This window comes from Camelus ferus, chromosome 1, assembly GCF_009834535.1.
Source record: "Camelus ferus isolate YT-003-E chromosome 1, BCGSAC_Cfer_1.0, whole genome shotgun sequence".
In the NCBI taxonomy this organism is placed as follows: domain Eukaryota; kingdom Metazoa; phylum Chordata; class Mammalia; order Artiodactyla; family Camelidae; genus Camelus; species Camelus ferus.
Genome location: NC_045696.1, coordinates 29,463,614 through 29,471,471, shown reverse-complemented (window position 1 = coordinate 29,471,471; position 7,858 = coordinate 29,463,614). Strand labels below are relative to the sequence as shown.

The 7,858-nt window shown below is 40.1% G+C and overlaps 1 non-coding gene across 1 annotated transcript; it reads left to right on the top strand.

Annotated features, from left to right (window-relative positions):
* Window positions 1-247: 247 nt before the first annotated feature.
* On the top strand, window positions 248-319 carry TRNAS-GGA. The gene has a single exon. It is a non-coding gene; the product is annotated as a tRNA-Ser (tRNA).
* The last annotated feature ends 7,539 nt before the right edge of the window (window positions 320-7,858 follow it).

Here is a 7,858-nt window from a genome sequence, read left to right as displayed (position 1 = left end):
TCTCACCTTCAGACTAATTGGCTATCAGTCTTTTGTTTTTCCTCTAGAAAGAGAGGAGGGCAGAAAAGAAATACCTTTATTACTTCTTTCTTTATATCCGCTAGGGATTCTTTTTGACTGAGTTGTAGTGTCACTTTCCATTCACGCCAGTAATATACATAATAAAAAACTTTGCATGTAACTTCATTTCACAGATGCCTCTAACAAAGCTGTCAACTATTGATTAAAATCAGTCATGAAGGGAGTGAGGGGTATAGCTCAGTGGTAGAGCGAGTGCTTGGAATGCATGAGGTCCTGGGTTCAATCCCCAGTGCCTCCATTAAAGAGGGGAAAAATAATTTTTTAATTTAAAATATTTTTTAAATTAAAAAAAACCATGATAAAGAGGTTCCCCCACACACACAGAGTCACAGTCTGTCCCCTCTACTGTTCCTTATGATAAGTGGGCATGACTCAGCTATCCAGAAGCAGCAGTAGAACGGGTAATTCTGCTAGTCCTAAGCAGAGATATATCCTTAAAGACATACTGCACTGACTACTATATTGAATGTTTCCTTGTTCCTAAGCCCTTTGCTAGAACTGTATACACATTCTTCTGAGTCGTCTGAACCCTGAAAAGTAATGATGATTATCCTTGTTTGGGTCTAGGCTCACGCTGACCCAACTCCCTCTGCTGCCTTCCACGATGGATCATTGGTGGTCTCTGGATCAGGGGTAAAACTTAGGCTCTCTCGTTTGTACTGTTTGTCTTCCGTTGGTTTTGAACGTCTTTGGTGGGGGAAGGGATGGCACTCAAAGCCAAGCAGGTGTGTAATGCCCTACCCTCTGTTTCAAGACGGTGTTCAAGTTCCAGGAATTATTTTTGTCATGTGTGGCATCGAAATAAAAATGTAAAAGATCATGAACTCAGCCCCCAGACCCTGGTCTCTAATTTTACCTACCTAAAGAAGAACCAGAACTTCTTGGAGAAATGAATGATTCTAGGACAGGGGCAGGGTATATACAAGATAAGCCTGGGGCTTCTTGTAATGCCAGAAAGTAGGGAGGTGACCCCAAATCAAAAGAATGGAGAACAATCTGAGCAACAAAATAATGTGCTATCACATAAAGGGTAAAATATCCATCAATTCATACGGATACAAACGATTGACTCAATAGACAAATGGGGGAGAAGAGACACATCTCCTGTACTGAATGCTGAATGATTTTTGTAGACACTCCCCCTTAAGAAGGTTGAGCTTAACTCTCCCTAACACCACCTCCCTCCCTCGAGGGTGGGCTGTACTTAGTGACTGCCTTCTAAAGAGCGGAGTAAGTAAAAGGGGATAATGACTTTGTGTGGGAGCCCATGACTGGGTTAACAAATTGTAACAGACCCCAGCCGCTTGTCTCATTAAAGAAGAGCAAATGTGCTTAGGTTTTAGATAGCACTCTGCTGATTGCAAAGCAACGACCCAGGCCCTCAGCTATAAACACTGGGCGTGCCTGCTGCTAGATAGTCTATCCCCAAAACAGCCTTGGGCTGGAATGGTAAACAAGTTATACAAAGCTGCAGACTGAGAGGTGAGAAGGCTGGTTAGCCAATGACGGGTAAGATCCCCTGAGGGGGGCAACCTAAGACAGGCACAGCCGCCTGAATCCAAGAAAAATGTTGTTAAGGAGCTGTTTCTCATACATTCCACTCTGATAAGCTGAAAGGCTCAACGCGAACATGATTTACCAAAACAAAAAGGGTCTTCTGACCTTGAGCCAAACACCAACAATAAACAAAGCCTTTGTACTCATTGTGATCCCACCCTGTCCTTCCCTAAATTCCAGCATTCCAACTGTTAGTGATTCCTCCTTTGATTGTACACAATAAATATGGGAGCATTTGAGAGGTTCGTGGAGTTGGATCCCGACTCCCTCTCACTCTCTTGACTTTTTCCAGAGTCTCGAGTCATTCATTCCATCTCGGTGGGATTTCTGCTGGCCAGAACCCACAACTTTGCAGTGGAAAAATCTGGAAAACTACTCAGCCAGGTGGTCATGGTTAGCATCATCAGTAAGTCATGTTGATAGCATGTACTTTTGATATGATGTAATAAGATTGATGAAAATGGCAAAAATACAGCCCCCAAAACCTGTAACTCTAGCCTAACTGTGATAAAAAAAAATCACACACACACAAATGAAAAGCTGTATACACATATGCATTGTATACATGCACACAATATGGACATTATATGAGATTATACATATAAGATTTTGTATGTGTGTATAAGATTTTATTATTATATATATCTCTCTTTATATAAAATACACAAGGCAAATATCAAGAGATAAATTTCAAGAAATTGGCTCCTGGGGTTATGGGAACTGGCAAAGTCCAAAATCTGTAGGTTGGGCTGGCAAAGTTGAAACTCAGATAAGAGCCACTCTTGCAGTTTTGAGGCAGAATTCCTTCTCTGGAAAACCTCAGTTTTTGCTCCTCAGGCCTTCAACTGTTTGGATGAGGCCCCACCCACATTATCAAGGGTGATCTATAAAGTCAACTCACTGTACAGATCTTCCTCTACTTTACAATGGAGTTGCATCCTGGTAAAACCATCTTAAGTTAAAAAGATTGGAAATGAAAATGCATTCAAGATACCTAACCAACTGAACATCACAGCTTAGCCTAGCCCATCTTAAACGTGCTCATCTAACACCAAGCCTGTCTTATAGACCAGTGTTGAGTATCTCATGTCATTTACTGAACGCTGTACTGGAAGTGAAAAACAGAATGGTTCTGTCAGTTGTCTGCCCTCGTGATCCTGTCGCTGACTGGGTGCTGTGTCTTGCCCAGCATCCCAAGAGGATGTGGTACTGCTTATCACTATCCCAGGAAAGAATTGAGATTCAAATTTTGATGTCCAGTCTCTACTGAATGTGTATTGCTTTCACACCATTGTAAAGGTGAAAAGTCAGAAGTTGAACCATCCTAAGTCAGGGACCATCTGTAGATGTTGACCACCACATCTACAAAATACCTTCACTGTGACACCCAGATTCACGTGTAGTTGGATAACTGAGTACTGTAATCTAGCCAAGGTGACATAGAAGAGTAACCATCATGGAGATACCTACACAGACAAGGAAATGCCAGACAAGATCAGTCCAAGAGACTGTCACAACCCAGAGTCAGCTAAGAGGCACGAGGACTAAATGCACTGTGGTGTCCAAGATGGGCTTCTGGAACAGAGAAGACGCCTTAGGGAAAAAAATAATGAAACTTAAATAAAATGTAGAGTTTAGTTCATAGAAGACGCCTAAACAGATAATTCCCCTTTACAGAGGAAAGGAGTATTAGAACAAAGCACATCCAGGCTTTCAGGGAGACAAACCAAAACTGAAAACAGACTGAGCTTTGGAGGCTAACAGCCTGACCACAATTTTCTAAAGTGGCAGAAATAATGATGGCCAGTCGTCCTTTCACCGTCTTCTTCCCTGACCAGCATCCTGAGCAAGGCTCTAAAATTATGACTACGTGAGAGCCGATGTCTAAACCTTATGTCTTACTGATCTGCACTGGATTACTTTTCTGAGATATTATACTTCTTATTTGGGTAGTAGCCTCCAAGTGAGCAAATAAACCATTCTGAAACTGAGTCTCAGGAGTTTTGGTAAAACTTGTTCCACATTTGACTTACCAGTAATCCTATAGGCAAAATAATTCATTTGGATCCTCAGGCATATATATTTCAACAATTTATCTTGGCACAACATTTCATGTTAAGAAATAAGATGTTCAAAAATGTTCTCCAAAGATTAGGAGCTTGACAGCAATCCTCAGGCCAGGCAAAGAGAGGCTGCAATTACAAGTAAACCCTAAAATCTTAATGATGGAACAAAACAAGAGTTTTTTCCTTTCACATGACGTTTCAGTGCAGAACATATGACCCTTCTCCATATTGTAGTTATGCTGTCTGAAATATGTGACCTCCAGGAAGAACAAAAAATCTCAGAATTACAAGAATAAGTCCAGGCTTGGGAGTGGCTTACACCCTCGTGTTTCACCTTGTTAGCCAGAATTCAGTCACGCTATCCTGAACTAACCGCAGAGGAGGCTGGATCTTTTTTTGTGCAGGAAGGGGAAACAGTGCAATAAAAACGTAGCATAGCATCCGCCCTAATTGTCAACCAAGTTTGGGAAATCTTATGCACTTTATTCCCCCTTACAAACTCATAATGCAAATTAAATATTAAAGACCCTGAGAATGCCTGTAACAAGGAAATTGGTGTAACGTTGTTTAACTCAGTGTTTCTGGAACTTATTCAACATTGTTTAACTCAGTCCTCATCCACAAGGGACATCAATAAACATCTTGGAGAAAAAACCATCACATTTGTTTAAACACAGTTAGGATAAACTTGAAGACACATTGCTTTTCTTCCTCTATGCTTCTCCCACCAATAACTCGTCTTTCAAACCTCTCTGTGTGTGTGCATATTCAGTTCACTTATCTTCAAGGTCAGCTTATCTAGAAGTCAACATTTCCATTAAAATCACTTCTTAATCTCATAGCTTAACCATCCATGGACAATTTAATTCCCTAGGTTCAAATTCTCCTGATGGGTGTTTAGCTGGATCCCCAAATACTTATCTCAAAGTTCTCAGGAACAAGTTTCCCCAGGTTATGAGAACTCTTAGGACTAGATTAAAGTCCAACTGCTTAGAAAAAGAGTATAGTTTCAAGTCATGCATTTTATTTACCTGATTCGGGGGTTGATCTGGGTTTTTAGTGGTGGTTGTTATTGTTGTTACCCTAATCTTCATTTGCTCTGATTATTCTTACATATTCAAATTTCATTTTTATATCCCCTCTTGTAGTATATATATGTGATCCATCCAAACCATTTTTGGAGTAAGGCAGTAGATAGATGAATGATAGATAGATTATAGACTAGATAGATAGATAGACAGACAGAAAGATGAATAAAATTTAAATACGGCTTTGGTTGTCATGGTAGCATACTCTGTAGCTATGTTTTCCCACATTTTGTGACTAGTTGCTGAGGAACCATGTGGAGCAAATGAGAAGTACAGGAGCTTCCCTTGATATTTCATTAGTCTAAAACCTGGATTTCCTAGATTCACGAAGATTTCTTTCCAATACTGTTACAGCCAGATATTAAATCTCATTGTAATGTGTTAAACATTTTAATGTACATATGAAAAAAGATGAATATTTTGTATGTGACAAAACAATAAATTCTTACACCTTTTATCATTTGCCTATTTCTTTATACATATATATCATTAAAGATTTATTATATCAGGATCTGAAAGTAATATAAAGGTTAAGATAAACTCAATATTAGATAAAAATAAAAACTAAACTTGGGTAAAAAAATATATAAATTTATTGACAGGCAGTTACAGAAGTGAAGTTAGTCATACTCACTTTAGTTTCTTTCTTCAGAGGGAGCATTCCCAAATACAAATCATTCTTTTCCCCCCAGCCAGTTATTTCTAGTACTTCTCATATTCCTAGCACAAGTATGATGTGGGCCCCTTCTTGACATGCTGGCTGGCTAGCCAAAAGTCAGTTTAAAAAAAGATAAGGTTGTTGTTCATTCATTATGATTCATTCATATATTGAGATCCTATGCCAGGTTCTAGGAATGTAACGATAAATAAGTAATAGAATTTCACAATTTCGTATGCTGACTGTCATCTCAGAGGAGCAGATAGATTTGTTGTTGTGGCAGCGTGTACAAGTTTCCTACCCAACATCCATACTTCTGTCTTCTATAATTATAGAACCATTACTCAGGTGCCGAAAGACATAATTTTTTCCCATCCATGTGATTAAATTCCAAGCAAGGAAAGAAGTTAGGTGGAACTTCCAGGAAGTTTCCTTAAAATGAAAAATAGAAAATCAGAACCTTTAGCAATAACAACTTTTACCTTCTCCTTTGGCTGGTTGGAATGTGGAGATCAGCATGCATTTTAGATCATGAAGAGCTTTACATACTCGATGGCAGATGGGAAGATAGAAGATGCTAGACTCCTCGTGATTATAGATCAATCATACAACCACAGGACTGCCTTTACTCTGGGTTTATTTTATGTAGAAAAAAAAGTCCTTATAAATTTACTAATATATTTAGGATTCTCTGTTAATGCAGCCAATCTAATCCTAAATGATTTACTTACCAGTGAAACTAAATGACCTGATTGATGGGAGAAGTCAAGACCGAGACCTTGCGTGCATATTAAAGTACGTAGGTGAATGAGGTCATAGATGTACAGAAAGAAGGCAGAGTGGCGTAGTAGATGTAAGAAATTACATCGAACGTTCTCTGGACACATATTCATTCAAGTTGAGGTAGTAGTTCAGAGTCAGGTTTTATGAAGGAAGAAGATAAAAAATAAGGGTAAAATGATTTTAGAACCAGTTTATAAATTCCCTTCAATGTCCCAGCTAAGAAGGTTGGATTATATTTTACTGATTATATAGTCATTAAGGATTATGTCCAAAGTAAGAGAAAAATAACAATATTTAGAGTTGAATGGAACTTCAAATCCATTCCTCTAACGATCTTCAAAACGTGCTACGGGGGGATCCTCTTGCAAACTACTTGGCGGGTCGGGGGCCAGTGCCAGGAATCTGGGGTGGCTGACTGGGTAGGTCTACACAGCACCACAGTTCCTCATTCAGAGCGACTCTGCTTTTGTCTGTTTATAATTCCATATGGCACTTCTTTGAACCAAACGTTGCAAGGTTAACAAAATATGAAATTTACCAGTTTACACCCATCCGTTCATTGTATTCATTGGAAAATTTTGACTCCAAGGAGCCTTTTGCCCATGATCGCCCCACAAATTAGGACTTGGCCACAAGTCCACAGAACATTAGCCCGTTTCCCCCATTATGGTGTGGTGCACACAAGAGCTGTAACTCAGGAACATGCTCTAAAAATGTACTTTGCAGGGGATAAAAGTCAGCAGCTGGGGGACCAGTCGTAAAGCCAAGTGCAACTGCTACTCCAGACACGGGGATGGCCCGAAGCCAGAGCAGTTCCAGCAGAACTGTACAGGCAAGGACACCTATCGATCACCCCCGAATGCACCCTAAGCCTCTTTCATCAACAGTGCAACCGAACTCCTGCTTTTAATTCTCTGTGTTTTAAATGCTCATCATGATTTCTCTTTTTTCTGGTTGCACCTTGACTTACACGCTTTTCCACTCTCTCTTATGGACTACCATCTCGTTTTCCCCTAGCGACAACTTCACTCCTGCTCTCAGATCTCACTAGGTGAGATAACCAACACAAAGACTCTTCTTACCTAGGACGTTCTTCTGGTGCTAAATATCGTATCAGTCAGGAAAACAGACATCATTACAAATATTACAAATACAAAGTGATTTATTATTAGGCACATGACAGGGCTGGTAAAGCAAAAGTGAGGAAACATACTTCTGGCTTTCAGAAGTTCCAGAAATATAAGGCTTACAGAAAAGCCACTGCTAATACACTTAGCTCCCTGCAACAGCAAAGCCAGTGAGTCTTAGGAGGACGCCTGGATACTGCTTAGATTACTGCTGATTATCACTGCTGCCTGCAGCACCGAAGTGGGCAGTTCTCAGGAGAATGCTTGGAAGCTCCTGACAGAGCCCCATCTCTGCCGTCTGCTGATGTCCTTCCTCTAAGAGGGGTAAGGAATTTCCCAAGCAAGAACACCCAAAATACAGCCCAGGGCAGGTGGAAGAGGCAGAAACTGACTCACTGTTACACCTAGTCCTTGCTTTGCATGGTGATAAGGAACATAAAAATGACTGTGCATGCTGAAACCATGCAAAGAACCTCAACAATCAAGAAGCAAATTACA